This window comes from Saccopteryx leptura, chromosome 2 (genome assembly GCF_036850995.1).
Source record: "Saccopteryx leptura isolate mSacLep1 chromosome 2, mSacLep1_pri_phased_curated, whole genome shotgun sequence".
NCBI lineage: Eukaryota > Metazoa > Chordata > Mammalia > Chiroptera > Emballonuridae > Saccopteryx > Saccopteryx leptura.
The window spans coordinates 279,638,767-279,666,506 of NC_089504.1; the positions used below are offsets into that span (position 1 = coordinate 279,638,767).

Below are 27,740 nucleotides of genomic sequence, written 5' to 3' on the forward strand. Positions count from 1 at the left end.
CAGAGAAATCCAGGCACAGAGGTGACCAGAGCACAAGCAGTCTAGTGTCAGAATCACCTCTCAACCAGACAACAGGATCGGAGCACGCAATATGCTAAGTGCCAACTGTAAGAATTAGCTCTTTTACTTCTTTCAACAGCCCTGAGATATAGTTACTATCATCTCTGTTTTACTAATGAGGACTTGGGAGGCTTAAGGGAGCTAAGCGGTTGCTCAAGGCCATGGCCAGTGAACGGCGATGAAGACCACCAACCAAGCCAGAGACCTGCTGTTAAGTCCCTTCTTTTAAGCAGCGGACTGTATGATCTTCTTTTCCTCTTGTCTGAGGTCCCAAGAACCATAGAAAAATCATTCTTGGGGCCTGAATTGCCGGCTCCTAACCCCCAACCTCTGCTGGGTCAATGTAGCTAGCATGAGGTCCTAGTTCAGCTGATGTGAAAGAAGTCAAAAGCAAATTTGGGGGCCAAAACAGCCCTGGTTTCACAGGTTGCAGCCCTCACTCCTGCCAGCCACACCAGGTGGGGGTCAATGTGCCTACCGCACCCCATGCAGAGATAAAGGGACTCATAGCCAGGGGCCCCACCACAGTACCTTCCCAGTGAATCAGGGGCATGGTTCTGGAGGTCCCAGGGCTGCCTTGTCCCTGGCCACCCTTAGTTATTACTTCTTTATTTCCCGGCCATCCCTCCATACCATCTGTCCCCACGCCTCCGCCCCTGCTTCCTTAGCTTCTCAGGCGTTACTGACTCTCAACAGCACCGAGCAGAGCAATGCACTTCGCAGACCCCGCAACACATATGCCTGAGTGGCTGCAGTCATTCTCATTGTCTTGTAACTTTTTTTCTAAATATAAAAGGAATGCGTGGTCGTTGTAGAAAATCTGCAAAATTTATAACAACATAAAGAATAATAGAAAAGTTAGTAAGCCACCCATTTCCCATCAACCTGGAGGAGGCCACTGATAACACTTGGACACAGTTCCAGATCTTTTTTTTTTATGCAGTTTCCTTTTTCTTCACTGAGCTCATAAGCAAGTTTTTATACTTTCCCCACACTTAATAGACTATTTCAGGGGATTTCTCAGGTCACTAAAAATTGGACATTATTAAAAATTCTTTATAAAACCACGTGTATTGGTCGTACATCTTCCACTCTGTGGCCACATCACATCATAATTTACCAATGGCCATGGTTGAAACAATCAACTCATTAAATCTTGTTACTGAAACCTCCTCCTCCGCCTCTCCTCCATGGCCAAGCCAACTCTAGCAGGTCCCGGACATTCTGCTTCTGTGACAGGTGAAGAAGAAAGGGGCCCCGACAGTCAGCAGATTGAGCAAGGCAGGAGAAGCACCTCCCCTGCCTCCTGCTGATGGGCTGGGGAGTAGGGGATGGAGGACGGAGGCTCTGACGGGGCCGGAAGCTGGGGCCAACGTCTGACCACCTCTGCAAGGGGGAGGGCTGTCTTTCAGGAGAACCACAATGAGACCCTACTTGACACCCATTACAATCACAATTATATATAAAAGAAAGAAGTCTTAGCAAGGATGTGGACAGTTGCTGGTGGGAATGGAAAATGGTACAGCCGCTGTGGACAACAAGATGGCAGCTCCTCAAAGAATTAAATATAGAATAACCATATGACCACATGATCCAGCGACTCTACTTCTGGGTGTGTACCCAGAGGAATGGAAGCAGGGTCTTGGAGAAAGGTTTGTACACTGGTGCTCATACAATATTATTCATAACAGCCAAAAGCAGAAACATGGACCCAAGTGTGCGTGGGGGGAGAAATGACTAAACAAATGTGATAGATATATATAAGGGAATGTAGGCCTTAAAAAGAAAGGCAGTTGTGACGCATGCTATAACATGGATGAAGCTTGAAAACACTATGCTAAGTAAAACAAGCCAGACAGGGAAAGACTAACATTTCAGGATTCCACTTCTCAGGGGTACCTGTAGTAGTAGTTAAATTCACAGAGACAGGAAGGAGAAGAGAGGCTACAGGGGCTGCAGGAAGGGGCAAAGAGGGGCCTACTGTTTAATGGGCACAAATGTAGTTTGAGATAAAGCACAGTTCTGGAGAAGGACAGTGGTGGTGATAGTCGCACAACATGAGAATGTACTTAACGCCGCTGGGTACACTTAAAGATGGTTGAAATGGTAAATTTTGTTATGCATATTTACAATGAAAAAAAAATGGAGGATGTGAAACTGCTAGTAAGTTGCAGTTTCACGGCACCTTCCATCTTGCAGATGGGCAGAGGTGACAGTACAAACAGCTCACAGACTGGGGATGAATGTCAGATTGGGCACCAGGGAGAGCCTGCCCCGCTCACAAAGCCATAATTAACATCACTAATTGAAGCGTCTAGAAAAGGCCCAAACCAGACAGTGCCAGACCTGCCCCACCAGCTAGAAGGCCTTCCCCTCGAAGCCTCCCTCCCAGCAGCGATTAAAGGCTTCCACCTGCCTCGCAGACACAAGGTATATTTAGGATCCCTCAGCGGGGAGGGAAAGGGATCTGGGGACAGGAAGACGGGGAGAGAGGAAGAGATTTAGTCTTCCCTCAAAATCAGTTCCTCAGCTTTCCCAGAAATCCTTCTCAGGGTGGTGCTTTCAAGGAAAACACTAGGCTGACACCTGGTTCCAGAACAGGTGTGTCCTCGACCTGCATTACCCTGGGCTAGTTATCCTCCTGCTCTGGGTCTCTCTCGAGGTTTACTCCTGGTGTCCTCACCGTCTGGAGAGGACACAGTGACAATGGTCCAAAAAGAAGGTCTAAACCAGAAGGTCTGTGCTAACAAAGGGGGTGACTGGGGCGGGGGGCGCCTGGGGTGGGGCCACTTAGGGAGAGAAGGAGGGAAGTAAGTAGCCGTGCCAGTTCACAGGGACTCACCCACTTATTCTACAGATGCTGGCTCCTGTGGGCCACCAGATCATCCCTGTCTTCCTCCGTGAGTGACAAGCTGGGACCAAAGTCTCATCCAGGCCTAAGGTTCATTTGAAAGTTCCGTTTTCTATGACCAGTGCCTTTAGGGTAAAAGTTACCCCAAATACTTCACCAGGTTTCAATGTCTCTAAGAGCTGCCTGTGCTCCGTAATGCACTGCTATAAACACTGCCCCATGAATAAATAAGAGCGAGTATTTTGAAAAAAAAAAAGAAAAAGAGTGCAGGCCACATGGATGGCAGGCCACCACCAGGTACCCTTAAGGATTTCCTATGGAAACCAAAAAAGCCACCAGCATCTCTGTCCAAAGAGGAAGAGAGATGAGTGTGGCCTCCCCTGCCCTGCCTCCCCAGGCCCTCTCTCTACACCACCACTACCCAGCCCGGGGCTGTCAGAGGCTCTCTGCCCTTCCCCCCACAGCCTTCGGCCCTGACCCAGGGGATGGAGGTCAGTGATGGGGTCACTGGAGGCGCCAGCTCCAAACCAGCTCAGTCGCTTAGGAGGAATTTAACCCTCTTGCTGCCGGCTCGTGACTATTCACCCTAACTGACCTACCTGTACGAAGGGGGAAAAATTGCCGAGAGGGTCTAGCTGGCCCGGGTTGAGAATTCTGAGTGCACGGTGGAAATAAGCACTGGATTTGGAGGCAGAATGTCTGCTTCAGCCCTGCCTCCGCCACAAACTCAGCCTTAATTCTCCGAGCCTGGGTTTTCCTATTGGTAAATTGGGAGTCAGAATACACACCACCAGATTGCTGGGTACCTTGGCAGAGTGATCTTCTAAATGTCAAAGCACTTCATATACTTGATGGTTGGTTTATAAAGCCTCAAACATGGGGGTGGAGGGTTTGGATGCTTTTAATTCACGGCAGGATCTAGGACACACCACCTCACCTTCCCAGCTCTCAATTTTTCCATTTGCACGTGGAGTGAATTCTTTCTTCTTCCCCAGAGATAAAACCATAAGTGGGGGAGGCGCCATGGACTTTGATGCTGTGAAATAAATACAGGTGCTGCTAAGCCCCTGATCCCTACCTTCAGGATGCAGCCAAATTGGCAGAAAGCTACTGACGGCACCTGCCATTATTGTGATTACCACAAGCTGAGCACTTCACAGATATTTTCAGCAATGACAAAACCCATTTTATAGATGAGGCAACTGAAGCTGAGGTGTGAAGGCGGAGTCACATTTATGGTCTGCCTGACCCAAGCACAAGGATCTGGGAGAAGAGGCTGCTACCCACAGACACTGCAAAAGTAATTAACCCTCTCGTTGTGGGCGTGGGTGCCAACAGGGCAGCCTTCATTTCCTGCCAGGCTCCTGCAGGCAGCTCCTGAACACCCAGAGTCCAAAGATTAGTGAAAGGCTGTTGATTACTATGAATTATTAAAATACACCAGTAGCTGGGGTTTTGTGAATGTGGTAGTTTCTGGCTTCAAAGTGATCCCAACTACATGTAAATTTCATTGCTTTTATAAAAATCCATCGCACTTGGTGTAGAACTGCCCCCCTTAGTGAACATTTTAAGGGGCCACACTGGGCAAAGGACAAAAGGTAGTGTGCTCTGAGACAGACTGTCATTTCTGCTAGGCCTGGCAACGCGCTGCTCAAAGCCAGGCTGTGAGAAACAGTGTGTTCCCTTTTCTGGGCTTCTCAGCACCAGCAAGTAAGGGTCCCCTCCTATGCCCACCCCACCACCACAGCCCACCCCTGCTCCCAGCTCCTGGGCCACTTGGAGAGCAGCTCTCACCCTTGTTTCTTGGAGGAAATGGTTCACTCCAGTAACACAACAACTACAGCAACAGTAACGGCACCAAGTACCTGGAGAGGAGTCTCAGGTGCCAGATGCTGTTCTGAACACTCTTCATATAATCCTTTCCATTTAATCCCCCCAACATGCAGGCCTGATTGTCAACAGTGTTTTACAGTTGAGGAAGCTGAAACACAGAGAGGCTAAGTAACTTGGTCAGGGCCACACAGCATATCCATGAATTGCATCTGAAGGAAAAATACTGTGGGAAGCTAAGGGAGGTGTCACAGCTGACAGTCTGTCCCCACCACTCTGGACAGGTGCTTCTCCTCCTTTCCCAGGTCCTACAGAGGCCATACTCATGACCCAAAGGAGGCAAGAGAGCCACACCACCCACACCCCAACACACACCCCAACAACCACCCCACAATGGCCTTCATACCAATCCCAGCTCCCACTCACTGGAGCCTCCTATACTCCAGGCCCTGCACTAAGTGCTGTCATACACACACCGCTTCACTGAATCCTTTTCGCCTACTGGGGTACTATTCATTTCCCACTTCATAAATGAGAAAACTAGGCTCTATGGAAGTTCTGTGTTTGCCTGAAATCACACAGCTTAGAACAAAAACAGCACTGAAACCTGAGTGTGTCTGACTTAACCGTCGCCAGCCTCCCAACCCAAGGCTGTGGAGATGGAACTGTCACCATCAGTCCTGGTGCCCTGGCCAACTCGGTTGAAAGACTTTGTCCCCACAACGCAACTTGGTTTCCGAGGATTTTGTCTCACCTCCCCAGATAGATAACAGCTTCCCTATGGACAGGCTCTGGTCCCTCCCCCAGCCTCACCTTCACATAACCAGGGCCTGGTAAAGCTTATCCATTCCCTATCCCATTTATTCAAAAACATCTACAAATTACTATTCCTCCATCCTGAACAATATAAATTTGCCCATTCATCAAGAAATGGCACATGCTGGACTTCTTAGGAAAGCTAGCCACACACTTGGGTCCCAGTGGAACCAAAGCCAAGGAGGGCGGCGTGGGTCAGGGCAGAGAGGGACGAGGAACACCCTCACCGCCCAGGGCCGCACATGCCCACATCCCGGGAGGCCACTCGCCCTGGCAGGAAAGGGAAAGCAATCTTGATTACCAGGCAGTTCAGCATGATTTGAAAGCAGCAAAATGTCTTTAAGGAAAGAAAAAGAACAGGGATCTGTTGGAATATGTCATAGAACGAAGAGACGTTTCGGCCTGAATGACTGAGCCACCCATTCTGAAAGTTCTCTGGAACATTCTCTGGTGCCTCACTGTCACCAAAGTCCTCACTCCTTGGCCTGCTCTGACCCCGGCGGTCTCGGCCTACCTGCAGTACCAGCCAAGGCCCTCAGTGTTCCCCAGCAGGACTCCACTGCACCTGGTAGAGAGGTGCCTTGCTGCTATTTGTCTTAGCAGGACTGCGGTTGCTAATGGAGCCCCCAATCTGGTGCTGGGCCCAGAAAATGTGCTCCACACACACTTTACTGAACTGCATCTCCAAGTTCATCCTTTCATGAACCCCTGGCAAGAGCCTTGAGCTAGCCAGGGAGGATGTCAACCAGAGAACACAGGACAAGTACCCGCCCCAGGACTGAGTGGCCATCAGCTGTGTGAGGATAATAATAAGATAACAGTCCAAACCTCACAGCTGGAAACCAGGCCCATTCTCTCACTGTCCAACATCCCTCTCCCCCACCACCCGACGCACACATTCTCTGCCCGGGCTCTTTCCAGAATCCCACAGACACTTCTTCCCCTCCAGCGAGTCTGCCCTTTCCAGTCATGCCACGGTACCAAGCTTGGGGACCTGTTGGGATTGCAGGATTCAACCGCTTAAGTGTTTCACTCCCCTTGAAGCAGCTTGGGACCCTCCTAGACTTGAGGCAGAGGCCAGGGGATAGGGCACCACTGACCCTGACCCTGACCCTGAGAAATCCCCCATTTCCTGAAGAAAGGCTAATGTAGCTACGTCCATTCCAAGCCAGTCGGGAGAAGAATGAGAGAAAACAAGGGAAGAATAAGACCAACTTACATGAGGGGTGGATGGAGAAAGGGGATTTGCTTCCAGTAATGGGGACCAGTGACAAGCCCAGGGAAGTGCAGAGGCCAGCCTGGTGGAGGAGGCGCCACAGGTGCTGCTCCTGCCCTCTCCATTGTCTTCCGGGACCCCCAATACAACCTTACACACACACAGCCCAGGCACCGCAGAGCTCTATCTACTGCCCCAATCTCGCAGCCGGGGAGCGAAATTCCGCCAGTTCAGCACTCTTGCAGAAAGGGGGTTGGTTTGCTTGTGCGCCACTCTTTCCACAGAGGTGGTCGTCTTGCCTGCTCCCCTCTACAGGGGCCCTCCCACCCACAGCTGCTCTCCTTTCCTTGTAGGGATCTCCCTGGGCCACGCCATCTCAACAACCGTAAAGCGACTCTGTTCCGAATGTCCGTGCCCTGACTCCATTTCATGGAAAAAAATCTGGAACCCGAGGCCAACAGGCATGAATGTGAGAGCGGAGCCCGTTCACCCTGCTTACAAGAGCTACTTGGGTTCACGTGGGGATGCGTCGCCATTCGGAAGGGCGTCTCCCCACACAGGGCTGAGCTCAAATTGGCCCCGAACTGAAACTCCCCTAGCACAAGCCAAGACACCACACAGTCAATCATAAAAGTGTTGGCCTGTCCTCTTTCCTGTTCAGCCTCTCGCCATGGCCCCTAAGAGTCTCCCCAACACTGGAGAACAGAATGTGCTTGGCTGGAGACCTGGATGTCATAAATTGCTGCTAATAACAGATTCTCAATCTGGAAAACAAAATAATAGAAGGCCTGGCCCTTCCTTTCTGATTCTCTGATCCCCAACATTATTTTCTGCATGGCTGAGAAAAGAATGCCTCCTTCGGTCAAAGTCAGAGAGGGAAATGGATTCCTACCATCCCAGGACCCCCAGGGGCTCCCTTTTCCCCACCAGTTACGGTCACAAAAGCCAGGCCCCACGGAGCAACTTCTGTCTCTAATTTCACTGTATTTTCACAATTATCAACCACCTGCTCAGTGTCAAGCACTATGCACCTGAGGCAAAAGCTCCCTGGTCCCCATTCGCAGGTGAGGGCTGCCGCTGGGGAGTGGTGGGACGGCTCAGCCTGTCTGTCCTTGCTGGAGAGCCATGGCTAGTCCAGCCTTCTGTATCCCCCTTCACCCTCAGTGAGGGTGGGTCCATAGCGGGTGACCCAGAGCTGACTCTGTTCCCTGTAAACCTGCTCTCACTGAAAGGGGTCAGGGGAGAAATGGGACAGGAGGGAGAAGGCATAAACAAGCGCAAAGAGCGAGAAGCAGCCACCTTTGCAAAAAACAATATGAAGGTACTTGGGGTTACGACACAGTTCTGTTCCTATGACAATGATGTCACCTGAATTTTGGTGTAACTTGAAACACACCCTAGCCTAAGTCACTTACCTATCCTAACACAGTCGTAAAACCATGTTCTAGATCTAGTCGTAATCTAGAACAGGGGTCCCCAAACTTTTTACACAGGGGGCCAGTTCACTGTCCCTCAGACCGTTGGAGGGCCGCCACATACAGTGCTCCTCTCACTGACCACCAATGAAAGAGGTGCCCCTTCCGGAAGTGCAGCGGGGGCCAGATAAACGGCCTCAGGGGGCCGCATGCGACCCGCAGGCCATAGTTTGGGGACGCCTAATCTAGAACATAAAAACATAACTCAGCCACAGAAAAAGGAAAAGGACAAATATACTGTACTGTACACTGTACTGTAGTATTCTGTCGCGCGAGACCAAACAGGTTTGCCCAAGTAGTTCGTAAGTATGCCGAAACATTCACGTCTCAATTTTTTAAAGTTTTTATGGAAGTGAGCTTCATAAACTCGAAACATCATATGTCAAGACTGTCATAGCCCAAGGACCCCCTGTAGTATAAAAGGCAAATTTGAATGTGCCTAGAGATAGATTATAAAGTTGTGTTCAGTGTATTGGTTATATGCAAATTGCATGTAAATATGTATATACTGTACCTGAAAAAAATCCAAGTATCGCTGCTGCTCTTTCTGCCTCTCTCTCACTCGGGGCTACCTTGGAAGCTATCTGCGCACCTGGCCAAGGCATCCCCAAGTGCTGTCCCAGCCACATCTCCTGGCATTCCCCTCTGCACCAAGTTCTCTCCTTGGCCTCACCCCATCTCGGGGCCACTTGAGAAACCTGAGTGCAGAGGAGGAAGAGAAAATGGAGATATGCGCATGCCAGGTACAACCAAGGTGGAAATGAGGAAGAGAATGGTGGCCTCTGCCCAGGCAAACACCCTTCTTGTCTGGTCTTGGGATGCGCTTCCTGCAAATGTCAGGAGACCCAGTGGGCTCCAGACATTCTTCAAAGCCCCAGCCCTTCCCATCACCAGTTCCTCAAAACCAAGGGCAGAAGTGGAAACCCCAGAGCGGGTTTCCACTTGTTCTGCTCAGGGTCAGACGTACCACATGGAACAGCTCATCCCTGCAGACCCACAGACAGTGTGGGACAAGGAAGTCCCCTACTTGGAAGAGTCCCAACTCCAAGTCTGCCTCATCCACAAAATGGGCACTCAGATCCCCTCGGCCGTTCCTGACTGGTTTCATGAGGCACCCCTGAGAAAAGCCATGCAGAGGGAGGCGCACCATGGGAGGCATCGCCTGGTGCAGACACGGGGCTGCCGCCGAGTGTCTGACCACACATCTGGAGTTCGAAACTGCAACAGAACTGACCGGGATGGCTATCATCACTGTCATCTGACTCTATCGCCACAGCAGCACAGCATTCTTGTTTCAACCCAGTGGGGTCCTGATGGGCCTTCCCAAGTTGCAGATGAAAAAAGCGAGGTTCCAAGCGGCCAGGTGACAGACCTGAGAATACATGAGCCGGAGCTAGACCAGGGCCTCGGTCTCCTAGGTGCCCACCGGCTCTTAAGCACCAGCACTGCAGTCACAGGAGGATGTCAGAGGGCCAGCAGTGCTTCACACACACATCCACCCCCGACAGGCAGGGTGGGGGCCCACTGCCTGAGGCGCAGGAGGGAGCAGCACCTAGACTGGTACCACGGCCATAGCCGCTGTGCAGTCAGCTCTCTCCACCTCGGTCCAGCAGGCCTGGTGCCGCCCCGCGAAGGGCAATACCTGGCCCCTCTGGTCCTGGGCTTCCCAGCCTGACTGATCTACCCATCACTCATTGCCAGTTCAAAAATCACGGAAGGAAGGAGACACACAGTTATTTCCACATTACAGATACAGAGACTGGGGTCCCAGAAGGGTTCTGACGAGGGCAGGACCACACAGCGCGTCCCTCACAGCTCCCGTCTACTCTGCCGCCGGGAACAGCAGCACTCGGCACACCTTTCTCTCTAAGGCTCACTCCCCTGGCCCCAGGAGCCCATCATGCGGCTCAGAGAAGTGAGGTAAATGGCCCAATGTCGAGACTCAGAATCCGGAAGCTTCAAATTCAGAATTTTCTGACTCTAAAACTGGCCTGACCTGTGGTGGTGCAGTGGATAAAGCGTTGACCTGGAAATGCTGAGGTCGCTGGTTCAAAACCCTGGGCTTGCCTGGTCAAGGCACATATGGGAGATGATGCTTCCAGCTCCTCCCCCCTCTCTCTCTCTGTCTCTCCCTCTCCTCTCTAAAAAAAAAAAAAAAAAAAAAAAAAAAGAATAAATAAATAAAACTGTATGGTGTTTCACTAAACAATCTTCTCTATAAATTGAAGACTATTCCAGAGTGAGTGAGACTAGTTTTTCATAATGTACTGAGGAGGAAGAAAAAAGACACTAAGAAAAAAGTGAGGTCCCAAGAGGTCAAGTGACAGACCTCAGGGCACACGAGCCAGACCAGGACCTCCGTCTCCTCGGTGTCCACTGGCCAAACCTGGCGGCTCACCCTGCAGTAAGCTGACATGAGCCTAAAGCTTTCGCCCGCCATGCAGGCCCTTCTCAGCCTAACCCTGGCCACCCAGCTGTTGTCCTCATAATCCAGGTAGGTATAAACATCGACGTGCATACCTCTAGGCAGGCTCTGGCTCAAACGGTGTCCCTACCTAGAAGGCCTATCCTACATACTTGACCAGAAAACTCCTATACCTCACTCAAAGCCCAGCTCAAATGTTCCCCACCTTCATAAATCACTTTCTAATAATCCTAGCAGAGTTGCTTGTCCCTCCAGGGCATTCCAGATGCCTTTGACATCCTGGTCTGTAGTACTCGACTGGACTGCAATTATTGTTTACCTGTCTACTTCTCAGGCTCTGGCTAGATGTGAGTCCTTGATACTCTCTGAGACAGGGAAAACGATGGCCTTCTCTTATAGTCCTTGTTGTACAACAGGCATCACACCAGGTAGCTCTTCACACAATGTCACCAACCCCACCAGGTGGGGACTATTATCACCCCCACAGTCCAGATGAGGAAACTGAGACTCAGAGGTTAAGTTACCTACAAAAGACCACACAGGCAGTCAGTTCCAGAACCTGCCGGTCTGTGCTGGTACTGTATTATTTCTCCTTGCCTCCCCCAACCTGAATACACTTGGCACGTGGTAGGTGCTCAGTAATAAAGAGGTACAGAAGGAGGAGGGTGTTGCTGCACCCCAGCCACCTCCAGCCCCAAATCCTACCTGGAACCCCTTGGCCCAGTTCTCCCTACTGGTCCTCCCACCTTCCATCACTGCTAACATTCACTGCCTCTTTCCTCCCCAAGTGCCAGGTGCCTTTCCCATCTCCCATCCACTTCTTGCTTAGGCGCCCAGCAGGGGTGGGAGTCTTGCCTGTCGGCTTTCCATCAGGAAACAGGCTCACTGTGGCCTCATGAGGGGTGGGGCTAGTGTGACCCTCCCCCACCCCCCCACCCCCGTCCTGCCCCGCCCCCAGCGGCTCTCGCCCCCCTTTCCACACCCAGTCAGGACTGGTTTTACTTCACCTCAAAGGAGAAAAAACAGGCACCGAGAGGAAGGGGGAGTCTGGAGGTCAGCATCTGACCTTCCCTCACTCCCAGCACCCCCTGGCTGACCTGACCACTGGTCTTGGGCTGGGAGGAAGGGGGTTGCTCCCTTGGCGCAAGGAGGAGGAGACAAGAGGTCCTTTGTGTCTGCAGAGCTCCTGAGACACCTGTTCTCCCTCCTGCCTGCGGCCTCCCTCCTGGCCAGCCTGTGTGCGGCCTTGTTTATCCTGCAGCCCTGGCAGCCGGGCCCAGCCCGCTCCCAGTGTGGGGCTCTGGGCTTCCAGCAGCCCCTGCCAGCACCTGCCTGGTCCTGGCAGCCCTGGAGGCTGCTGGCCAAGCACAATCACCCTGCTGTTGACACAGTTGGAGGGCAGGGAGGGACGGGAGGGGAGAAGAAAAGCAGCAAAGGCATTTAATGCCAGCCTGGTTAATTTGCAGTTGGCCCTAGCCAATCCTGCAATCCCACCCCCACTCCACAGCTGCCTGGGAGAGGCTCGGGCTTCCAATACCTGGGTTGCATGGGCCACACACCACACTGTGCCAGAGTCCTACTTGAACCTGCAGCACCACACCTCGGGCAGCCACCACACACCCCATGCATATTGGTGAAGCCCAAAATTCATCTCCCCTGTGCTGACTGACACACACAACTCATAGCTACACAAGACCTGTGGGTGCCAGGAGCCCCTAACCACCCTGCCTTCAAATGCCCCACACGCACCCTCCCCCCAAAGTCAGGATGACCATCTGACATATGGTTGGTGACCCAGATGGGGCCCCTGGGAGACAGATGGGTCTGCCCTTAAAATCTTCTCTTTTGACTTGTTCTTGCCAAGCTCTCTCCTCCTCATGCTCCAGGTCTTTATGTTTCCTCTTACATGAAGTCTTCCCTGACTGCCCAAATCCAGTTGTGCTACCCCTCCTGGGTTCTCCCATATCACTCCACCCCGCACCTCCCCACCTTCACTTTTGTCAGTCAGTGTCCAGTCGATTATTTACCTCTGTCTAGCTCAAAACTGTGTAAGGGCTGTGCTGGTCTCATAGCCCCAGAGCAGCAGGGCACAGCCTCAGGCAGGCACTCCCTGTGTAGATGCTGAGGGGATGGGTGAACTGAGCAGGCCCCCACTCGCCCAAACATCCACTGCTCCTCCACACCTTCCCACTCTGTGTCAATCAACTCCTGGATTAATAAGGCCCTTGGCTGGTTAAAAGGTTCATGTACTTCAGGAGTTACCTGTTAATTTGTCACCAGCACATGAACTTAGATTGGTAAACTCAAGTAGCCAGTTATCTCCTCAGAAATCGAAGAGCAGGATCCTGAAGGGCAAGGGTGAGTGGATGTTCATGATGGGAGAGGAGGAGAGGAAGGTAGGAGACAGAAAAGACCCTGTGGTTTGAAGACCAGCAGAAGGTACGGGCAGAGGGGTTGTCAAGGGAGGCAGAACCTGCCCTCCTCTCTATTTGCCCTATCAAGTCTTTCCTGCCCCATCCTAAACCCAACCAGCCTTGACTTGGGAATCGTGGGGTACCTGTTACCTATGACCAACCATCCACCCAGGACTCTGACTCCACAAGGAAGGTACCGACGGTCCGACTCCAGAGCCTGTCTCAACTGCCCAACTCACCCATACCCACACATGCTCACAAGCCCTCCCCTCCATTCTTGTTCTCAAGCTCTGTGCCAATCGATACCTAGAACAGAGTGAGTAACCAGCAGTCAAGAATCACGTCCAGATCGGGGGGGGTGTCATGTTAAGGAGTATGGCTCTACGGCCAGGTCATGGAAGAGAAGGGGACTCACATTATGAAAACCAAAGGTTCTAACCTCACACCACCTGTCAGAATAATTATGATCTATCAAAAAGATGACAAATAACAAGTGTTAGCAAGGATGTGGAGAAAAGAGTACTCTCATTCACTGTTGGTGAGAATGTAAATTAGGGCAGCCACTGTGGACAACAATATGGAAGTTCCTCAAAAAATTAAAAATAGAACTACAGTATGACCCAGTAATTCCACTTCTGTGTATTTATCCCCAAAACCCGAAAATACTAATTCAAAAAGACATATGTACTCTTATGTTCATTATTGCACCATTATTTATAATAGCCAAAATATTGAAACAACCTAGGGTATTCGCCATAAAAAGACTGAAATCTCGCCATTTGCGACACCATGGATAGATCTGGAGATTAATATGCTAAGAGAAATAAGCCAGACAGAGCAAGACAAATACCATGTGATTTCACTATATGGAGTGAGCAAAAGCAGCTTTACAGTTGTTTGTATGGCAAATAATACAATAATCAATAAATGTAGACTCACAACTATAAACCTACTTTTGCCCACTCTGAATGTAGAACCTAAAAAACAAAACAAATAAAACAGAAACAAACTCAGATACAGAGAACTGATGGTTGCCAGAGGGAAGGGGGCTGGGTAAAAAATGGGGAAAGTATTAAGAAGTACAAACTTCTAGTCATAAAGCACGCCTGACCAGGCGGTGGCACAGTGGATAGGGCATCAGACTGGGATGTGGAGGACCCAGGTTCGAGACCCCAAGGTCGCCAGCTTGAGCGCTGGCTCATCTGGTTTGAGCAAAGCTCACCAGCTTGGACCAAGGGTCGCTGGCTTGAGCAAGGGGTTACTCGGTCTGCTGAAGGCCCGTGGTCAAGGCACATATGAGAAAGCAATCAATGAACAACTAAGGTGTCACAACAAAAACTAATGATTGATGCTTCTCATCTCTCTCCTTTCCTGTCTGTCCCTATCTATCCCTCTGTCTGACTCTCTCTCTGTCTCTGTAAAAATAAATAAATAAATAAATGAAATAAGGCACAAGATGTAATGTATGGCACAAGAAATAGAATCAATAAGATAACTATGTATGATGACGGGTGGTTGCTAGACTTAGGGGGATCACTTTGTAAGGTACATAATTGTTGAATGACCATGTTGTACACCTGACCTGAAACTAATGTGTGGTACTATTATACGTCAAATATAATTAAAAATAAAAAATCTAAATGTCAAAGAAACAAGAAATAACCGTTAGTCCTTTATGCTCTGAGCCGGTTCCAACAAGGCCATCATGCACAGCTACGCAGACTGGGCACTGCACACTCTAAGAGCCACATTCACCTAGACTTAGATACTCATTACAGTAATTCTCTAGCAGATAGCAGTCAAGTTCAGCCCTTCAATTTCTCAAATACCAAAGAGAAAGCTCTCCTGCTTCATACCTCTACCCCAGGCCAGATGTTACACGAATCCCCTTCTCTGTTCTCTGACCCTGTTTCCTGGTTAGGGTTCCTGTGAGTGAAGGCTGAACTCATCTCCCCAACCAAGAGGACAGGCCTCCCCTCCCTGCACCTCCCACCCTAGCTAGGAGACCCCACTGACCTCACCCCTGACTCCCTACTACTCCTCTCTCTCTGGCCCTCACTCTGGCCAGACTTCCACACCATCCACTGCTGGTGTGAGGGGGCAGCTGTGGTCCCATGCTCACAATGACACAGGAGGGAAAAGCTGGGCTTACAGAGAGGGAAGGGAAGGAAGGACAGGTGACTGCCCACTGCCTGATGCTCTACCGACAGACTGGGACTGAAACCCCAACTGCGTGCAACCCAGGGACTCTGGGCGACTGAGGCCCAGGGAGGAGGGATGAAAGGAGCGCCTCCTTCCCTCTCCCCTCAGCACTGCCCGCCTGGCTCTTTTTCTTTCCCCCCAATCCACTCTCCCCTTTCCTTCTTGGTCTAATGTCCCCACTGTCTCCATAGGGCTTCAGTAACATTGCCTGGTCTCCCAGGGGCCAGAGGGGGCTGACCAAGCCCCTAGCTAGCTGCCTTTACACGCACGTGCGTGCACACCCTCTCCACCAGCCAAGAAAAAGGTAGCCAGGCAAGACAGATAAAAGGCAGGGGCTGGAGGGGCCACTCCCTTCTGCTTTCAACAGCTCCCTATTCATTCCTCACTGCCCTCTCCCCACTTGCCTCTGAGAGCCTGGTTGTACCTGCTCACAGGCTTCTTTCCAGCCCCTCCCCACTGACCTTTTATTCACCCTTCCTTCCCCACCCCACCCCACCTCACCCCTCCAGGGACAGGCCGGAACCAGAGCCTCAAAAGGATGGGTGAATGACTTCAGGCTCCTTCAGCAGGAAGGTGAGGGGCACGGTTTCAAGAGAGCTTCACACCCCACACAATAAAACAAAACTTTCCTCACCCTGCACTCTGAGGAGGGATCAGGACTTGCCAGGCAAGAGCTAGTTCTTTGGACTCAGCATGAGGGCAGCTGAGACCAAGGCTTCTGGCCATTTCTTACCTCCTCCCGGGTGCGAGGCCAAAGCAGGAGGCCTCCAGGGCCGCCCAGCCCGCCATGGGACCAGTCAGCTATCACTGGGTTCTAGTCCAGCCTTACAGGCTTCTACTCATATTTCCACTATTCCCCTCTTGCCAGGAACCCTTCTTTCTGAGAATATTTAGTGTTGGTCAAGCCTCAACTCCTTTTGGTCCGCCAGAGAGTAAACTGATGACTACTTTTTCTCTTTCACTGTTCTGGCAATTCTAGATATATTTAAAATCCTTCCCATTCTGATTACAAAAGTACAACATTATTGGGCTACTTTTGGAAATTATAGAAAGACACAAGTAAGAAAATAAATACAAACCACAATTTTTTTTTAAAAAAAAGAAGTCAACAAAAGCTGTTGGGCTAAGGCAGGCCACAGCAGCTATGGGAGTTGGGCGAGGGCTGCTTTGCCTCTAAATGGCTACCCACTCTCATCTTGGACCCCCAACCCTGGCTTCCCCTTCAAATGGCTGGGCCTGACCCCACGGTGTCTACCTCTGCCCCAACTCAGTACAGGGTCTGGAATTGCAAAGGGCACCTCTAGCCGAGCCAAGGAATGGGACCCAGCACCAGGACCCCCACCCCTTCTGTGGAGGGGCATAAAGGGGGCAAGACCAGGCCCTCCGGAAACCAGTTCTCACCCCATCCAGTTCCACAGGCTGCACATTCCATTCTGAGTCAAACAGGGGCGGGGATGGGGGAGGTAGGGTGAGGGGAGGAGACCAGTCTGGCCTCCTCTGGGGCGGCTCCCCCAGGGAGCTCCAAGCCTGGCAGGGATCACAGCCCTAAACCACCACGGGAAGGGAGCCAAGGGCTCCTGCCCAGTCTGTGGCCCCTTCCTGTTCTCTCTTCAAGTCTAAACGCTGAAACTCACCCAACCTTGGACATCTCCCCAGATGATACAAGGGGTTTAAGATAGCGGGTAACATTAAGACCCTCCCCCCCACCCTTAGGTTCTCTATGGGGCTTCATGCCAAGGCCATTTATTTTATTTTATTTTTCTTCTTTTTCCAAGTGCGAGGAAGGGAGATAAAAAGCCAGACTCCCCGCATGTGCCCCGACCAGCATCCACACAGCGACCCCCATCTGGGGTCAATGCTTTGCACATCTAGGGCCATGCTCACAACCAAGCCATTTTCAGTACCTAAGGCAGAGGGGCCGATATGCTAGAACCAATCGAGCCATGGCTGCAGGAGAAGAGAGAGAGAGAAGGGGGAAGGGGAGGAGTGAAGAAGCAAATGGTCGCTCCTCCTGTGTGCCGTGACTAGAAATTGGACCCAGGATATCCATATGCCAGGCTGATGCTCTACCACTGAGCAAACCGGCCAGAGCTGCCAAGGCCATTTAAATGCCACTTCTTTGGGGAGGGGAGTCTGAATGCTGTGTTGTGTATCAAGGGCACGGGAACTGAATTCAGATTTCATGGCCTGTGTCAGTCTTTCCAGGATGACCAAGGGCACCTGGGTAATGACGATATTTAGGAAAAAAGATGGCAATTGGAGAGACTGCCCCACTTCTTTCTTCTCTTGTACTACCCCATACACACCTCTCCCCACCCACCACTTCTCCGGCTGGAATCCTCAACCTTTGGGTACAAATCTCAGCCTCTGTTGCCCTCCCAGCCTGTCCCCCTGTGCACACCTGAGTTGTGATGACAGTTCACACACAGCACATCCTGGGCTGTGTCTAGGCCTTGGTTTTGCCCACAGACGACCTTGGCAAGAGGCAGGGAAAACCCCAGCTACGTTCCTCCTGACCTCACAGCCTCTCAGAGGTCTAACCACTGTTCCACCCAAATCCTCCTTTATAGCACCTAGGAGTAGGCACGGGGGCCGCAGGGCTTCTGGCCCCTCCCAAAGCTGGCAGGTCACAGGACCAGAGGTGTGTTCAGGGGGCAAGAGAATCAAGAACACCTTTGGAGTAGCAGATGGCAACTGCAAGGTTCCATGCCATGAACTGTGCAGGGTGGACAGAAATCTTTTCCTGGGGGAGGCACAGGGCCTTATCACCACCATGAGGCTTGAGGAGAGATGGACACATGGGTCTCTGGGCTAGGTCGTCCATGGCATTCAAGCTGAACTGAATGTTCTACCTCACTCCACCCCACCTTTAAGTGGAAACTACCATATCATTGCTGCTTACAGAAAGTACTTTTATTAATTCAAAAACAAACAAGACCCTGGCCGGTTGGCTCAGTGGATAGAGCGTCAGCCTGGCTTGTGGATGTCCCGGGTTTGATTCCCAATCAGGGCACACAGGAGAAGCGACCATCTGCTTCTCCACTCCTTCCCCTCCTCCTTCTTTCCCCCCCCCTCGTTCTATTCCTTTCCTGAAGCCATGGTTCGAGAGCATTGGCCCAGATGCTGAGGATGGCTCCGTGGAGCTTCCACCTCAGGCACTAAAAATAGCTCCAATGTGAGCATGGCCCCAGATGCGCAGAGTATCAGCCCCAGATTGGGGTTGCCGGGTGGAGCCTGGTCCGGATGCATGCAGGAATCTGTTTATATCCCCTCTTCTCACTTGGAAAAAAAAATACTAAAAGTTAAAAAAAGAAAAGAAAAGAAACAAAAAACAGTATCACCCCTAACCAGATACGCTGGCAGAGGCTGAAGGTGGCCCTGCTGACCGGCCTAAAACAAATCTCCCAGGTCTTTCCAAAGAGCTGGTAGAAGCACTAAGAAAGAGACAGTCAAAATGGGGTCACCCAGGCAAAGACTCCCATCCAGGGCCTGTCTTCCTGTTTTGGGACAGGAAAATGGCAGGAGTGGTGGAAGTGATCCCCACAGGCCCTGGCTCCTCCCCTAGTAATAAGCACTGTGACTGCCTACCTGGCTAACACATTGGGGTTCCAGGAAAGAGACCAGTAAAAGGTGAGGATCACAGTGAGTTCCAGCAGGAGTAAGCCCTCTTAAGCAAACACTGAGCCTAAAAAATAATTCCCATTCAAAGCACGATTTACTGTGAGCCTGGCCAGGCCTTTCCAGTACAGAGCCCTTTGCAAACACTCAGCTTCACCCCTGAATGTGGCTGGGGGAGGGGCACACGGGCACAGTTGCATTTGAATTCCACTTTTTCCAGAGGCATCAGCTTCAGCTTCCTAGTGATCTACTCAGGGAGCTACCCAAAAGGGCCAATCTCAAAGCATCCCCAGAGAGGAGAAAAGCTTTGCAGACTCAAATGTAGCCCAAGGCAACAGCAAACTCCAGATCCTTACCATTCATAGAGCCCTAATGCAGACATGATCTGATGTGAGCCTTCTATGTTCTAAGAGGCAGGGATTCTTGTCCCATTTCACAGATGGGAAAACAGAAGCTCAGAAATGTTATATACCACGTATGCCCCACCCAACTCTAAATCCTTCTTACTTACTTTATACATCATGTTGCCCTGAATTTGCTAATTATCAAAGTAGCAAAATATTCAGGGGGGCCCCCTGTCCCCTTACCCCTGTTAAAGAGTTAAGATGGAGATAAGGGTATAGCTGAAACCTGAGACAGTTCCAAAGCTAAGGCAGCATTGGAAATAGCCCTTCACCATCACTCATTCCCGCACTGCTGATTATGAAATCTGCGTTGGGGTGAATGCCTTCTCTACGCAAAAGCAGAGTGTCCTATCGGGCAATGGTGTGTTAGTGAGACCTGTTGTCTCTACCTCCACAACAATCTCCCACCCTAATCCAAGACCTCAATTCCATACAGAACCACCTCCCAGCAGGCCTCTCTGCTTCTATCCTTGTTCCCCTTCAAGCTATCCTCTACTTAACAGCTGACACAATCTCTCTTTTTTCCTTTTCTTTTCACTTATAAAAGCAGTTTGGGACCATTGCATAAGATTGGATAAATCAACAGAAGATACAAAAGGAAGTAAAAAAATGCTGTATGTCCAGTATCTTGAATTAACCTCTGTAAAAAGACAGCCATCTAGTATTCGTTCTATGTATGCATGATATACATGCATATATATATATATATATATATATATATATATCATTACCTTTACAAAGTTGGTACTACACTATATAGTTTCATATCATTTTTTTACACTTACTATAATAGTTTTCAGGTAATAAACTATTTTTTTAAGCGAGAAGAGGGAAGATAGAAAGACAGACTACCACATGAGCCCCGACCAGGATTCACCCAGCAACCTCTGTCTTAGCTATCCTCAGCTCCCCGGGCCAATGCTTGAACCAACTGAGCCACTGACTGCGAGAGGAAAAGAGGAAGAGAGGGACAGAGGGAGGGGAAGAGAAGCAAATGATTGCTTCTCATGTGTGCCCTGACTGGCAATCGAACCCGGGACGTTCACACACCAGGCGGATGCTCCATCCACTGAGGCAACTGGCCAGGACCAAAACTGTTCTTTTATGACTATACTTTTTGTTTTGGGTTTTTGGGGTTGTTTTTTTTTAATTGTATTGATTGATCTGAGAGAGAAACATCAATTTGTTGTTCCACCTATTTATGCATTCATTAATTGATTCTTAAAAAAATTTTTTTGTGTGGAAAGAGGAGTGGAGATAGTGAGGCAGACTCCTGCATGCGTCCCAATGGGATCCACCCAGCAACCCCATCTTGGGCCAATGCTTGAGGTACCGAGTTATTTTTAGTGCCTGAGGCTGATACACTCCAACTATCCTCAGCACCCAGGGCCACCTCAAACTACTTGAGCCACTGGCTGTGGGAGGGGAAGAGGAAGAGGAGGAAAAGCAGATGGTCACTTTTCCTGTGTGCCCTGACCAGGAATTGAACCTGGGATATCCATACACTAGGCTGACACTCTATCCACTGAGCCACCAGTTAAGGCCAAAAATTTTTTTAATTTATTAATTGATTTTAAAGAGGAAGGGAGGGAGAAGTAGAAGGAGAGAGAGAAAGAAAGAAAGAAAGAAAGAAAGAAAGAAAGAAAGAAAGAAAGAAAGAAAGAAAGAAAGAAAGAAAGAAAAGAAAAGAAAAGAAAAGAAAAGAGAATCATCACTCTGTTCTTGCATGTGTCCTGACCAGGCATTGAACCTGCAACCTTGGCATATCTGGATGATGCTCTTAACCAAGTGAGCTACACAGTCAGGGTGGAGCTCTTTTGGTACAGCTGACACATGCACATGGTACTACATTGGTAATGACAAAAGAGTCTACAGTAAAAACACGATTTTTTTCTCCATCCTATCCCTGAGTCCTGGTTACCCTCCCCTGGGGCAACTCTGATTACCATTTCTTGTGTACCAAATAATCTTTTAAAACCATAAATCAGATCATGTCATGTCCTTAGTTAAAACTCTCCAATAGCTTCTCATTGCCCTGGCATAAAATTCAGGCTCCTTACCAGTCAATCCCACCAGGTCCAACCAGTCCCTGCCCTCTGATTTCTCCAGTCTCTCCTTCCAGCCACTGCTGTTGCAAACCCTGTTTTGGCCTCAGGGATTTTTCATTTGCTGGACTTTCTTCTGGTTTTTGTGCTACTGGCTCCTTTTTATCCTTTAGGCATCACTGAGCTGTCCTCTCCCCAGGGCAGCTTTCACTGATTTCCCAATCCAGAACCACCCCTGCCCACCTCCCAACACATATGGTCTCTATCATATCACCCTCTTGTATTTCTTTCACATCTCATGGGATCTAATATTATCTTGGTTACATATTTCAAGTCACTCACTGCCTGTCGCCTGCCCCTAGAATGAAGTCTCCCTGAAGGCAGGGACACTACCTATCTGTTCACCCCTGAAGCCCTGCTGGCACATATAGGTGTTCAACAAATTTCTGTTAAAGGAATGAATGGAGGTGACTGCATTGGTTGGTTCTCATCACTGAACACCCACTTGCAGGATCTCCAAGCACCAAGAACCAACTTCCTCGCCATCCTCCATCAATGCCTGGGGTGGGAGTTAGAGGGTCAGAAAAAGGAGAGAGAGGAAGGAGCCCATTGTGTGAGACAGTGTGAGTGGCCAGCAGCCACCTGCTCTTCCCCTCACCCAGCTCAGAATCAGCCAAAAGCTGTGATAAATCCAAATTCCTAGAAAATATTCTACATGCATGTGGAAAGCTGGAGGTGAAACTGTACACGGCCCATCACGTATACCCAAAATCCCACATCCATTCTATCCAGGCAGCTAGGATATTCCAGGTTCCTAAGCGAGCCCCAGCAACAGGCAACACAGACACTCTTCCCCAGGAACAGCCCCAGACCATCCCACCTGACTCCTCCCCAGGGCCCGAGACACCTGGGCTCCTCTCTTCAGAAATTCACCTAGCCCCAGAGATACAAATGCGTGTCCAATCCTGAGCCAGCACTCAGGCCGGGTATTCAGGGAACATCCCTGGTGGAGACACTTCCTTCCTGGGGCCTGATTCCCACTGAGAACACTGCTGTTGAACCAAGATTGATTTTTTTTTTTTTTTAAGGAGGGAATGAAGAGCCTTTCATAAAAATTGCGAAGGAAGAGAGGGAAGAGGGAGAAGGGCAAAAAAAGAAAGATAAAAAAACTTAAGACGGAATTAAGGAGTAAGTTGGATTTAACAAGCCCAAAACAGGAAAGGGTGGGAAATGTGAGGTTGCTTCCTTCCCAGAGGTGGACAATTATTATAATTGATTAAATAAGCACAACCCCAAAGTGCTCCTCTGGACTCTGTACAAGGTAGGTTAGTAATAATGACAAGAACAGTTAACATTTCCCCAGCACTTACTGTGCCAGGCACTTCTATGAGCTTCACTTTATTAAGACTTTTAATCTTGAAGACAACCCTGTGAGGTAGGTGCTGTTCATATTAAACCCATTTTTACAGACGAGCAAAGTGAGGCACAGAGCAGGGTTAAATTGCTCAAGATCCGATTGTCGGTGGCAATACCTGGATCTAACTCCAGAGCCTTGGTTATTAAACACTAAGCAATACTTGGCTTTCAGTGATCCAAATTGAGGGGTCCCTACCTTCCTAGAGTTCCTGCCTTTCAAACCACTACTCCTCAACTAATTATTGGATACCAGTTTCAAAGATGTGTGCACAACTCTGCCCATCTAGAAAAGTTAAAAGACTCGCCCGAGCTTATGAGATGCGGAATTAGGACCAAAATGTGCTGAATTCCAGCATCTGGAGTGCCACTTCTTAAGGAAGCCAGGGAACCTGGAAACTCCTCCTAGAGCAGCAGCATCTTCGGCTGTCTTCCGCCAGATCCCTTCACCAGCGCCGAGGCGCCCTGCCCGGAAATTCCCACAGAGTCAAAGCAAACTTCCCAGGAAAACTCCCCGGCTTCCTCCTAGCCCCTGTCCAGGAGCCCCTGCCAAGAGCGCCGTTGGAGTCCTTGCAGCTGCTGTCCACCCTTCAGGGAGGGGGAGCTGCCGCTCGTGCGCTGGGGTCCTCCCGGAAAGGTCCAGGGCTGAAGTTCAAAAATCACTTCCCGCCCAAGCACAGCTCCCGGCCCCGCCCGGGACTCTCCGGCCACCACCAAGTCCCTGCCAGCTCCAATGAAGTAACGAAGCAGCTGCCCGGCTGGGTCCTGCAGCTGGAGACCCCGCGGGCGATCCCTGCGCGACTCGGCAATCCAAGCAGACTGTGTGCGTGTGTGTGTGAAGCGCGAGGAGGGGAAAGGAGGAAGGGAAAGAGGGGTGGAAGGAGAGATGGGGGGGGGGGGGAGAGAGAGAGAGAGAGAGAGAGAGAGAGAGAGAGAGAGAGAGAGAGAGAGAGAGTGTGTGTGTGTGTGTGTGTGTGTGTGTGTGTGTGTGTGTGTGTATGTTTACGTACGGAACGCGCGGGGTGGGAAAACAATGGCGAACCGCTGGGAACCGAGCGACTAGCCCCCCACCCCCCACCTCTCTACCCCCAGGCAAGATTTGCTCTTTACATGAAATAGAGATGAAAAGATTCACCTCCAACAACCCAGGGCGGGAGGTGGGGGTCGTAAGAAGAGACTAGGTGGGAGGTAGGAGGGAGTGAGACGGGAACAGCCGGAGTATAAAACAAACAGGATGCAGCGCCCAGCTGGTCGGTGGGGGAACCGACCTGGGAGGGTGGGAAGGGTGGCTTTGGCTACAGACTCGCAACCACCAGGGTACAGTGAGGCGGGGGGCATTCGTCTCGACGCTGGCACCCAAGTCCCACTCGGGGTGCGCACAGGTACCTTAGGCTTCCCGCTGGGAAATCCTATAACTAGGCGAGTAGACAGCATGGTCTGAAAGACCTGATACCACTCGGCCAGGGGCGGGCGTGGGGACCCCGCAGGTTCGGCTGGCGCGGAGCGCACAGGCACCGACACCGCAGCCACCCACCGCCTCACCAGGCGACCACTCCTCTCCACAAGGACACTGTCTGTACCCGCGAGGAGCCCCCGCTGGCCGGCGTTGCTGGGGAAATATGGGGGGTCCGTCCTTCCTCGGAAAACTTTGCCAAGGATGGAAACTCTCAAAGATGAGAGCCGGCGTGTGCCCAGAACCGTGCAGGCGCGAGTGTCAAACTTCCGAGGGCAGGGAAGGGGCGCCGAGGGGAGCACTTACTACTCAGCCCGCCGCTGGGCTCCGGGTTCGCTGCTCCGCGCTCTTGCTGCTCCTCCGGCTGTCCTAGCGCTGGCGGCCCGGGCTTCCAGCTCACATGCCCCGCCACGCAGCGGTCGGGCGTGGAGCGGGGAGGGGCACGCCCCCCGCTGTTGGCCAGGGACTTGCTCCGGACTCGGGGCCGACCCAGTGCGCGCCCAGCGACCGGCCGCCGTCCGGAGCGGAGCCTTCCGCGAGCCAGGCCGCTCTTCGCCCTCTGCCCTCTGCCCTCTGCTGCGGCCGTCTCCCTGCCTTCCGCGGTCCTGCCCAGGACTCGCCCGGACGCGGCGCGGGCCCGCCGCCCGGCTCTCCGGCTCCCGGGCTCCGCGCCCCGGCTCGGTCCCAAACAGGCCCCCCGCGGCTGATCGCTGCGCCTGGCCTCAGACCTCGCCCGCCGCTCCCGGGAGGGTGCAAGGACCCGCACTCACACACTTCAGTTCCAAGCCAGGACTAGGAGCCCGACGCTCGCGGCTCGCGGCTGCGAGGAGACTCCACAGCCTCAGAGGAGAAAGAGGGAGGGAGACAGAGAGGGCAGGGGGAGGAGGAGAGAGGGAGGGAGGGAGGGTGGGGAGATGGAGGAGGAGGGAGGGACAGAGAGTTCCCTCCTCCTCCCTGCAGCCAGGTCCATCCTGGCATCAACAGCTGGAAACCTCTGGTGGAAAGAGAACCAAGGCTTCTGAATGGCAGGGTGGATGGGGTGGAGAGAATACAAGAAGAACGTGATTCTATCTACTCCCAGTGCCCAGGAATGAGGGTCCCAACAGAGACTCTTTAACTCCTTAGGGCAAGACCCACTAAGTTGTCCATCCAACTCCCCAGCCTCCTAACCCCTTCAAATAGACTCGATTTAAGGTTTTTAAAACTTCCATTTAAAAATCTCCCTTAGAAACCTGATCCCACCTGCAGTTAGACAGCTTCCTGTTGTTTCAGACCAGTCCCTAGTTCTGTCATTTTGCACTGGCAAACAAGTCCTTTATCTTTTTTCCCTGGCTTACTCTATATAGGTGGGTGTAGGGTCCTTGCTGGACATGGCCTTTCCCCCTCCCCAGTCACATGGGCCCATGGTCACAGATTCTGACTGCAAGCCATAAGATAAAGGATAGTAAAACTGTAACTAAGGTTTTACCAAGAACAATGGAATTGAGTCACCAGATATGTATCAAAGAGGGACCATACAGAACTGCAGTGCATACCCTTCCCCCTACCCACTGTTTACCTGCTTGCTTGCATGTAGACAAAAAGTTTTGCTTGAATAACCACCAGGGCTTAGCTATTTAAACCACAAACCCACCCACTGGACATGGAACTTTCACCAACTGGCCACCATCAATGCTGCCCCTGTATGTAAGTAACCAAGGCTGACCGCTCCATCTGGTCCTCCTTGTGGTTTCTTTGGAATCCCACAACAACACCAGATTCAATTCTGGGTCTGGACCTCCTGTGTTACAACTGGTGTAGCCAACAGGTTTGTACAATCCCAAGGAACCCCTAAATTGAGTCAACTACCAGTGACATGTGAAGTGAAGGAATGCCAGGGGTAATCCCAAGCTGTCCAGCTAGCTGCATATGGCATGACATTTCCATATCAGTGGACTCTTGGGTCCACCAAGGGACTGGAGAGATGCCCCTGAAAGTCCTGTTAGTGTCTTAGCCACCCTGAAGGTGATGAGGGAACATTTGGGATGGAGTAAGAGGAAAGACTTAAGGAGAGCCACGGTGGCATTTGCATGGCTTCTCCTGGGTACTTTGCATGCAGAAGGTACACAGTTAGCTATGAATAGAAAGTATAGAGTTTGGAGGAGGAACTTAAGCTAGAAAGGGACATGTGGCTTATGCAAGCTGATAATAAAGAAGCTTTGGGAAAATAGCTGGAACAGACAAGCAAGCAGTTAACACAGTGGTAGTCAACCTGGTCCCTACCACCCATTAGTGAGCGTTCCAGCTTTCAGGGTGGGAGGTAGCGAAGCAACCAAAGTATAAATAAAAAGATAGATTTAACTATAGTAAGTTGTTTTATAAAGATTTATTCTGCCAAATTTAGCGAAAATCCGACATAAAGTACTTGGTAAGTAATTATGATATTATTATATGCTTTAACTTGCTGTAATTCTGCTTTATAAATTTTATAAAGTAAAGTTACTTCCCTACTTTATAAATCACCATTACTGTGGAACCGGTGGGTGGTTAGAAAATTTTACTATTAGCCCTGGCTGGTTGGCTCAGTGGTAGAGCATCAGCCTGGCGTGCAGGAGTCCCGGGTTCAATTCCCGGCCAGGGCACACAGGAGAAGCACCCATCTGCTTCTCCCACCCCCTCCTTCCTCTCTGTCTCTCTCTTTCCCTCCCGCAGCCGAGGCTCCATTGGAGCAAAAAGATGGCCCGGGCGCTGGGGATGGCTCCTTGGCCTCTGCCCCAGGCGCTAGAGTGGCTCTGGTCGCAACAGAGCGATGCCTCGGATGGGCAGAGCATTGCCCCCTGGTGGGCGTGCCGGGTGGATCCCGGTCGGGCGCATGCGGGAGTCTGTCTGACTGCCTCCCCGTTTCCAGGTTCAGAAAAATTAAAAAAAAAAAAAAAAAAAAAAAAAAAAAGAGAATTTTACTATTAACAGATACAAAAGTGAGCGGTAGGTATAAAAAGGCTGACTACCCCTGAGTTAACAGAATTAGCCTGCCGCTTTGCTTGCAATCGGGCCACCTTGGCTCTGGCCTGAGTCAGAGCCGTAGTTTCTCAAAGTGGGTAGACCCGACCACTGAAAGTGACTCTGACTCCAATGGTTTCCAGGCCACGCAGACTATATCCCTGTGGATTTGGTTGATGGCACGGTGCCACATGACATGGCCTACTAAAGTAATATCTCTTCCTCTTTGGGGTAGTGTAATTGCAGCAATTTATCCACGAGTTTGGCATGCAGCATGCTATTTGCAACCCTAATATGCAGGGACCAGATATGGAGACCTTTATGGCTGACATGAGGGACCAAGTGGTACAGACGGTTCTTCCCATGTATCTCGGTACTCTCATTCCCATTCTTCCCCCCAATGTGGGACAACTTATACAGGTTGCAGTCCAAACAGTCTCCAATTTAGAAGTAGAAATTATGAGGCAAAAAAAGAGGGTGAGACAAAGGGAAGAAAGCAGGAAAAGAACAAGAAGGGAGAGGCTGCCACTGGCAAGAAA

At 50.9% G+C, this 27,740-nt stretch overlaps 1 protein-coding gene across 2 annotated transcripts in view; it reads right to left on the reverse strand.

The window, feature by feature from the left end:
• SOX13 (SRY-box transcription factor 13) overlaps positions 1-25,076 on the reverse strand; it is a 49,870-nt gene extending 24,794 nt beyond the window's left edge. For both annotated transcript variants that reach the window (XM_066362007.1, XM_066362005.1), the window contains exon 1: positions 24,529-25,076. The gene's annotated coding sequence lies outside the window, so the exon portion shown is untranslated. The remainder of the gene's footprint in view (positions 1-24,528) is intronic.
• Between the last annotated feature and the right edge of the window lie 2,664 nt (positions 25,077-27,740).